The 9,870-nt window shown below is 48.1% G+C and overlaps 1 long non-coding RNA gene across 1 annotated transcript; it reads right to left on the bottom strand.

Moving 5' to 3' along the window:
- Window positions 1-1,340: 1,340 nt before the first annotated feature.
- LOC142412532 (uncharacterized) lies at window positions 1,341-5,371 on the bottom strand. The gene is made up of 2 exons (XR_012776506.1): window positions 5,056-5,371; window positions 1,341-2,716 (listed from the first exon to the last, which is right to left on the bottom strand). It is a non-coding gene; the product is annotated as an uncharacterized LOC142412532 (long non-coding RNA).
- Between the last annotated feature and the right edge of the window lie 4,499 nt (window positions 5,372-9,870).

The raw sequence follows: 9,870 nt of genomic DNA, 5'->3' as shown, positions 1-9,870 counted from the left end.
CCCCCCCGAACCCCCAGTGCTCCGGGGGACCGGAGCCTTCTCCCAGCTCCAGCCTGCAGCAACGCGCAGGGTGTTTCCACCTCCCCCCGCCCCAATGGCAATAACGGTGCGTCTTCCCGCAGAAGTTTGGCAGTGACTGGATTCGCTTTCAAGCTTTGCTCTGTCAGAAGAAACAGGCTCTGCTCGTGTAAGGAAGGCTCTGTCCACCTCCCCAACTTCTGCGCCTCACTTCCAACGTGAATGAATATTTCTTCACGCTGAGTGCTCAGAACTGCACTCGGTAGCTTCAGCCAAGTCCCACCGGGGCCTTTCACAGGGGTACTATTTCCTTATTCCTAGTGGAAGTCCTTTGCCCGATACATCCTAGGATACCACGTGCCTTTTCCAAAGCCACAGTACGATCACTGGCTGTAGGCCTTCTCGGGCTCCCTTCCTCCATCCCTTACAGCTGATAAGCCACCAACTTGGAACAGAAATTTTCACCATTTCTCTACTGCCATTTCTGGAAGACTTCTCATTCTTCCATGGCTCTGCAGCCCTCCCTCCTGTTCATATTCCCTGTCAGCACATTTCATTCCCACATGTCCATTTTTACATTCCCATCATTAACATAACTGTTCAACAGGAGTCATCCAAGGTCCGATCCCCCAGGAGCACCGCTGGGAAGCTCCCAACAGCTTCTGTTCAACTACAACCAGCGGTCCCTGACCCAGTCCCCTCAGCGCTCTGCATCTGTCCCCCCATTATCGTACTGCCCAGTTCTGCGCTTTCTGCAGTCAAAACTACTCTCCCAACATCACTGTGTAATCTCGCAGAGATCGCTCCTGCTCTTAATGCTGCAGTTACGTTGCACACTGGACAGCTAAACAAAACTCTCACTTTTGGAAACGGGCTTCTACAATTAACAGCAAATACAGAACTGAAATTAAAAATTAACAAGAGTGTACATTACTAGCAATATATGCAAATATGGTATATAAAAATGCTCAATGTTCTGCTTTTTTGTGATCTCACAGATCTTTCTAAAAATAGTCTGCTTTTTTGTGATCTCACAGATCTCTCTAAAAATAAACACGAAACCAGAAACTACTCTGCTGGGAGTTGATGGTGAGGAAAAGAAACATACCTACTCCTTTCACACAGAAAAGCGAGCTACTTTTGAGAGCACAGTAAGTGGCAGTTCAGTTTCTTCAGATTAGGCAGTTAAAAATAAGTTAGCAACATTCCTTTAATGACAGTCCTTGAATCCATAAGAAACCCACATGCTGCTTAGTATGGTGAACCTTGCAGAGAAAGAACCGTCATTCCAACTCTCACAAACTAGGAAAAAAACCTCAGAAGATTTTCATTATTTTTATTATCATTTTTCTGAATTTAAAATTCTTAGACATTTCTTACTGCAATGCAGTAGCTGGGCAGGGTAAAGGCTTTCTTCCACCTAGACCCAAGATGCATGGAATCACATACCCCTTCCACCTCCCTTATGGAAGACAAGCACGCAACCCTCCCCTTGTTCATCAGTTCTCATAAGGAAAACTTGAGTAACACAGAAGCACATACGGCACCAGTATCTCCACAGCCAAGCATGCTTGTATGGGGTGGAGATGATACATGGCCATTTTTTAAAAAATCCAAATAATGGTTTATTACAACTAATGCACTAAAACATGAGAGGATGTATGGAGAGATGAGATGGATGAGTTGTTCTGGCCAAGTGGGCTGTGCAGCCTAACAGTGACACTTCTGCAAAACCATCCCCAGAGGATGGTGATAAGCTAGACAGCAACACCGTAACTTAAGAGACCACAGGTGCACAAACACTCTAATTTAACACGTCAGTCTTACAAGCGTAGATGCCCAGATGAGTCCAGCTAGTCCTGATAACATCCAACAACTGCACATCTCTTTTGACTTCAACCTGATAACAATGGCAGCATTTCCCCTTACAGCTGCTGTGGAATGGCCTAATGCCAGCAAACAACGGTCTTCCTCATAGGGATCACAGAGGAAATCACCAAAGCATCTCCAGATGCTCCAGGTCCTCCTTATCCTCCTCCTCCTCCTCGAAAGCATCAATAAGAATGATGCTTTCATCATCCTTGCTTATCCTTTCTTGAGGTTCCTCAGAATGTTCAGAGGAAAAGCATTCTAAACATTGATCTTCACACTGCAGGTCAAAGTTGGTGGGTTGGTTGAATCACGCTTCTGGTAGTAAGTTTCAAAGGTCTCCTCTTCTTTGCACTGCAGTTCTATATGGATTTCTTGTCAGACTGAAGGTCTAGCAGGATGCACCCAGGACTAGAAGATGGTGAGTAATCTTCCTCCACCTCCAGCTGCAGGCTGGCTTTGCAGCCCACCCTTTCTGAGGTTTGTCTGGAATCACCTGAGTGTTCCTCACCTGCGTGACAACTGTCATTAACAGAAACCAAGTCCGCCTCCATCCTATGGTATCATACAGTGCTTACTTGTTAGTAATTGTGGAGACAGGCAGTTCAAATTCCTGTGACCTCTCATGGTTGGCTTCTTTCATGTCAGCTTCCTTGGCAAAGAAACAAGAATTTCATTATCTGCCAGGCAAAGTTAGCATTTAAGATGTCAGTTTAATTGACAATACTTTAGTAGTAATACATAATGCAGAACACTCCAAATGGTGTCTCATGGGTTAGATCGAGGACCCAGGGCAACTGTTCAGTACACCATGTCTTCTGTTGTTGGTCTGAGATGAGAGAGAAAAGGGCTTCTATGGCAGGGTAATAAAACCAGCACATACACACCCCAACACATAGACCGACAAAAGTGTCAACACACTCATAAAATTCATGAGCACAGTCCCAAAATTAGCCTCTTGCTTTCAGTAATGAAGAACAGGCCACTCTACTAATGTTTTCCTTTTAACCTAAAATAAAAACTGAAATTCAGAGGTCTTATCTCATGTACATTGGTATTCAGACGAATATCCTTAGCTCTATCAAGTTCTACATATTTTAATTTTTCCTCCTAATACTGAGGTATTTAAAATCTACTCTGCCTTCTATTTCATATGTTGCATTTATAAGCACATGATTTCATTAAGTTCTGCATTCTAAGCCTTTCCCATCAGCCTTGATGAGTTATTCCAGCACACACAAAAAACCAAGGAGAAGGCGGCAGAAAAATAAGTGAAACACCTATCTCTTTACAATATGACTCCTATTAAAATTACATTATTGGTTCTTTGTACCCATCCTACATTTATATTCCCAACACACATATATGGATGCCAAATCCTTCTTTTTATTTATGCTACCTCACTTTTATGTGTTTTAAATGTGAAGAGTCTGTCAGGACAGATGAGTATCTGTAATCTATTTGTCAGTTAGATCTGCTTTGGAGTAATTTTTTAATTTTTTTTTTTTTAAAGATTAGACTCTACACTCCCATGTTTCCGTTAAATTCGCTAAAAAGTGCAAACTTTCTTGCTTTCACAATGGGAGCTTATTATATTTTATGAAGGGTTTAAAATCACATCCCATCAAATTTGAATTTTTATTGGCCATATAGGTTTCTCCTCTGACATCTGGCTACTTTGTTTTAGGACTGCCATAAACACTTTAAACATCTGAGAGCTTCAGACTCTTTTACATTAAACAAAACAAAAAAAAAACCAACCAAATTTTCTTCTAAGTAGGAGCTGAATTCAGAGAGATTTAACTGATATTTGGCTGAAGCTTGAACTTTTAACTGCCCAGGGGAAAGATGGGCTCCCTTTAGTACAGTGAACTCTGGTTAAAGACTAGCAATAGCTGTTTACTGTTAGAGATACTGAATTTTGCAAGAACACCATCACAGCACCCAACATCAAGTGCTCTCCTACCAAAGCTGATTACACCACATGCAACATGCTACAGCCACAGAGAGGGAGAACAAGCAGCGAACACTCCAGCAGTGCCCTGCTGAGAGTGCAATTAAAAGAAGGTTCAGGATCTCTCATGCTGTCCTCTCGCAAATCACATGGAGCAAGGAATCGTTCCACTATCTCTAGCCAGCTCCAGCCTGTTATCATAACATGCTTTTTTCTGTGAAGCTTGCCAGGATCTTCTAGGTCTTTGGGTCCCAGTCAACTGGTATCTCATTAACATGGCATTCAGAAGAAACAAACACATTGAGAAAACAAGTCCTAACTACAGCGAAAGGCAGATACAGTTACAAAATCTAGAGTCAAGCTGTGAAGAACATGGAACAATTAATAGAAGGAAATTAGGTGAGGACTGCAAAAAGCATGCTAGTCAAGTAATAGCCTTCTGGCATGCTCTTGTTTCTTAAACTTGCATTTTCCTTTGCACGTATTGATCTTGATTGCCAACAAATCTCTATACAAAACTCTTGTGTGATTTTGCTTACATCCCCAGCCCAGCTCTTACAGCTCAGTGCCACTGCTGGACATGCAAGACTGTAAAGGACTCTGCAAAGCAATAACCTGACCCTTCTAGTGCAGGACAGAAAGTGCATATGCAAGAACATCCATGCCATATGGCTTCCTGCAATGACTGGCTGTGGTTTTAGAGGAGATGTATCTGTTATCTGCACATGTACCTTATACTGCTTAGCTTTGAAAACCCACAAAATGCATACACAAGCTTCTTAAACAGTTAAAGGAGAAACCTCTCCCTGCTGAACAGTTTCTCTCCATACCCTTGATCTGTACTCATTGGTTTTTACTGTAACTCTTGGATTACTAGGTTGGCTCAGAAAAGCATTTGATAATCTATTCAAATAACCATTCAGCACAAGGGATTTTTACTGGAGTACCTGATTAAGCGTAAGCGGGATATTTTTAGTGGTGCCCCAGGAAAACACACACTCTCTGCGAGTTCATTTTTTGATTAAAAAGGAAACTGAGAGAGCAGCTCTGACTGAAACACGGCACTTCACTCGAGCCACCCCAAAACCCCACGAGGGGAGTTTCCCAGCCCTCTCCCCCGGGGCAAAAGGGCGATGGGCAGGCAGGAAGTTCACACTGCCCGCGGCCCGGCCCGGCCCTCCCCGCAGCAGCCCCCGCCGCCCGCACCCCCTCACCGTGGGCGGCGGGGCCGAGCCGGGCGCTGCCCCCCGGCGGCGGCGGCGGCCCCAGCCCCGCGGGCGGACCGGCGGCCGCCGCGTTCCCCCCGCGCCGGGCGAGGGCAGCAGCACTCACAGCCCGGCCCGCCCGGCGGCCGCCATATTGTGCCAGCACCCGCTGCAGGGAGGGGGTAAACGCACCGCCCCCGCGGATGACGCGGCCGTGGCCCCGCCCCGGCCTCACAGACAGCTCCCGCCACCAATCGGCCGCCGCAGCCCGGCTGTCGGGCAGCGCCCGCGTCACCAGCCGCTGCGCGCGGGAACGGCGGTCCGACGCAACGCCCTGCCGCCCGCAGGCGGCCGCGGCCCCCAGGCCGGCCCCCCTCAAACCCTCCAGAGAACGACACACCCGCAGACCGGCCCCCGTCACACCTCCAGCGGCCGACACAGCCAGAGATCAGCCCCTCTCGCACCCTCATGGGACTGGCGCTCAGAGACCGGCCCCCGCCACACCCCCGGCGGGACTTTCACAGCTGGAGACTGGCCCCTGTCACACCTCCAAGTGTGACTGACACCGCTGGAGGCCAGCTCCTCTCACAGCCCTTTGTGTGAGTGACATACTCCTGCCACATCCCCAGTGTGACTGACACCACCAGGGACCTCCCCTGCCACACCTCCCTTGTGACTGACGCAGCCAGAGACCGCCCCTGTCACACCTCCAATGTGACTGACACCACCGGGGACCTCCCCTGTCAGTCACACCTCCAATGTGACTGACACCGCCAGAAGCTAGGCCCCCTCACCCCCCCCCGTGGGAATGACACAGTCACGGACCAGCCCCTGTCACTCCCCCAGTGTGACTGACACCCAGTCACCAGACCCTATTATTCCCCCGGTTTGACTGATACAGCCAGGCACCAGCCTCCATCACACCGCCGGTGTGACTGACATCTGGAGACCAGCTGCCGTCACGGCCCCCGTGCGACTGACACAGCTGGGGACCGCCCCTGTCACACCCCAAATGTGACTGACACCAGCAGGGACCGCCCCCATCACACCTCCAGTGTGACTGACACCAGCAGGGACCGCCCCTGTCACACCTCCAGTGTGACTGACACAGGCAGGGACCACCCCTGTCACACCCCCAGTACGACTGGCACCGTCAGGGACCAGCTTCGTCACTCTCCCAGTGTGACTGAGACTCTGAGGCTGCTGTCACACACACCTGTGTGACTGACACGGCCAGGGACCAACCTCTGCTCCAACCCCCGACGTGACTGACATGCTGAGACCACCCTTGTCCCCTGATGCATCACACTCCCATGAGGCTGATGCAGCCACCCCCACTGAGACTGTCACTTGGAGACCAGCCCTTGTCACCCCCCAGTAGGCCTGACACAGCCAGCCCCTGCTACAGCCCCTCAGTGTGGCTGACATACCCGGAGACCGGCTCACCTGTCCACAGCTGTAGTCTGACTGACACCTAGTCTGACTGACACCCAGGGCAACCTCCCTGTACGCAGGCCCAGAAAACCTGATGGCAAACGATACCAGCACACCTACCACTCCCCCAGTATGCCTGACAGGGAGCAGTCACCGGTCACAGCCCCTCACGGCCATGATGCCCCCTCTCCTTCCACAGCCGGCGAGCTCAGGCCACGTCCCTCCGTGGGGCTGAGGAGGCCAGAGAGCAGCCTCTGCTCACAGGGGTCTCGCTAGACACCAAAAACCACAACAGGAGATGGCACCGCCGCACTCACAGGAGGAGCACACTGTTCTGTAGGGTTCTTAGCCACGGAAAACACCTCCTCAGAGCGTAAAGGACTCCAAACCGAATAAAAGTGTCCTATCTTTGTTATGTGTTTGAGCCCACCTGCTCAATCCTTCTACAAAACACACCCATCAGACAGGAAGGACATTTGTCTGCTGGAGGTCTTTAAAATAAACACCTGACTTGGCCTTATGCTAGTACAAAGCCACCTAAATGCCCACAAATTCCTTAGCTGCTGGGTGAAAATCATTGGTGTGCAACTGTAACAGGGTTAGGGATGCTGAGGCATGGTGTGACACAGCTCCTTTTCCTGCACCTCATCCCACTTTCATGCTGACAACCTGCATCCCAGCTTCTCAAGATCCACCGCCCCCCCCCCCCCCCAAGAGGCTTACATAGGTTCAACAATTCTAGGGACAATTTGTAGTTCCTAATCGAAAGTCATGGCATTTGGAAGATGGAGCACTCTCCTGGGGACATCAGTTCCACCAGTTTATCAGTGCAGCCTTCATCACTGCTGTTACACACAGTCAACGCAAAGTTTTTCACATAAAATCTTCTGGCTGTACATTAACACACATTTTTTAACAACACAGGATGTCCGGATACAGCGTGGATGTCTGGATACAGCAGAGGTCATGCTCCCAAGCCGGGGTCTGCCACGCCTGTTGCACGCTGTGATTTATTCCCAAATCAGCTGAGCTGCCCACAGATAACAGAACAATGACTGCACGAGAGAGCGTGAGTGCACAGCGTGTGTGTGTATATGAGCAATCCCCTAAATATACAGGCTATATGGGAGAAGCCTCCAGATCCAGGCCTCTTTGCTAAATCAAGTCAGGGGTATGATGCCTGTGCTATGCAGATGAGCTGTCATATTGTCTCCCACACAAGACCATCTCCAAAGGAACCTACACCTACTGCAAATATCCTGCAGCATATGGACATTTATAGGTCAACCTGGAGAAAGTGAGAGTAATGATTGTCCAAAAAAAGCAGGAACCCAAATAATTTTCCTATGTTATTTTGGAAAACACAGACATGGAACAGGCTGAATTATACATACCTGAGAGCTATTAGAAAATGTCAGATCGCCTCTGAAATGCATTAAAAGAAAAAAAAAAAGCCTCCAGCTTTCTTGTGTAAGAAGAGAATGCAGTATGTAAATAAGATTCCCTAATAAAAATCAGTGCTGGAATGAATTTGCAAGCATATTCTAACCCTCTCTTGTGTTGGGGACAGAGTCTGGGGTTTCATCCAGAAACATCATCAGGCTGAAACTCTGACAGAAGAGCTGCACTTTCATTGCAGGAGCAACCGCGATGTATAATCCAGGATCTCCTCCCGTAACGATTTCAGAGCAAACCCAGAATATTTGTTACCCTTCTCTAAATTGAGCTGGAAAAAAAAAAATTCTGGTGCCAACTCTATGAAAACAGCACATGTGTCTTGACAGCACACTGTTAGATGATTTAAAACTGAAGACCAACCAACAACACAATATTCTAGGTGTTGGGGGAGGAAGGGGACTGGCAGACCACAAAACCTGTTTGCATTTCCAAACTCTCAGCGTTCACCTCTGGCATGTACCTGCCATATCTCCTAGTTGTATGCACCAACCTCAGTGTACTATTTTTCCAAAGCTTCAGTCTCTAAGAAGAGCCGAACCCTCTGTTGACTGACACTTCTGCTGGAGAGCTAAGATTTCTATAATTAGCATCAGAGAGAATTTGGGGAGGGAGCTGTCTTTTTTTTTTTTTTTTTGATAAATTTGGATGTTGCACATCTTAAAACAAAACGCTTTACTTAAAACATCAGCACAGCGGTTCATAATTGCAGAGTGGGGAAGAGGAGCATGTCAGTAGTTGAAAAAACATTAAATTTGCAGGGAAGTGACTGAAGTGTTTGCACAGAAGGGGGCAAATGGAGATAAGACACGCAGTCTGCTTGCATTCAGCTGTCGGGAAACTTGTGCAGCAGAGGCTTACCCTTTCTAAGAGAAGCAAGGGGGGGAAAAATGAAAAACTATACCAATACCCGCTTTCCCTTCTCTCCTATGTGTGCAAACTCTCATTAGATGAATTATTGGGCCACAGCTTGATCAGTGGAGGCAGTCCCTTGCCACCAGAACGGGTCCCTCTCACATCTCTGCTGGGATCTGTGCACCCACTTGCAGGACTGTGCAAAGGTCGCATCATTCAAGGGAGAGAATCCCTCTGCCCTGAATGTTTTGGTCACTGCTGGGACGACCAAGCTGCCCATCTTTGCACGTTTGTATTCATGCCTTTTCATTTGGCTCCTTTTTAGTTTTCTTTGTTATAATCCTCAGGAAGAGTCGAGACATAAACAGTCCTTGCCAATAGGCAGCTATTGAGCCAGGCTGGCCATTTTTTAGCCGCTGCAGTCTGTCATCTCCCCCGAAAGAGAAACTTGGAGTGAAAATGGTCATGCGGAACTAGGCACGCTCAGGGCAGCAGAGAAGCTTTGCCTTCAGCCCTGCAAACACTCCATAAGAGCCTTTCTCTGACAGGGAGATGAATCCGTACCGTCCCACGCGTACGACGTGGCCGTGGCAGTACTGGCAAGGTTTGTGCCAGCATCATAGCTTTCCAAGATGAACTGCTCCAGCAAAATCCCTTTGCACTGCCCACAGCTACTGACTACATGAGAAGGACACCCAACTTACATTAAACACACAAATATCGCAGCAAACCCCCTCTAACCTATGAGGCCCAAAAGGTCTGGTTTGATTTGCATTTACCAGCCTTCCTGACCTGAAGTATAACAAGCGCAGTATCATCTTCTTACACCGGGGAGATATCACAAAACGCTTACCTGAAATAGAGGCATCTATTCTCCATCTGGTAGGAAAACAAGCTTAACATTTAAAACTGTCTGCAAGATGGGAGCAAATGAAGTCCTGAATGAGTGCAGAAGGGAACAGAATGTAATAAAACTAAACAGGTAATTGCTGATAGCTTATCTGGAGACACAGGCTAACGCCAAACAAACCAGGAGAGCTTAAAAATAACTGATAACCGAAGCACTGCTCCAGTGCAGAG

The sequence above is a fragment of the Mycteria americana genome, chromosome 7 (assembly GCF_035582795.1).
Source record: "Mycteria americana isolate JAX WOST 10 ecotype Jacksonville Zoo and Gardens chromosome 7, USCA_MyAme_1.0, whole genome shotgun sequence".
NCBI classification, from domain to species: Eukaryota; Metazoa; Chordata; class Aves; order Ciconiiformes; family Ciconiidae; genus Mycteria; species Mycteria americana.
The sequence above is the reverse complement of the archived record's forward strand: the minus strand, read 5'-3'. Positions and strand labels throughout refer to the sequence as shown.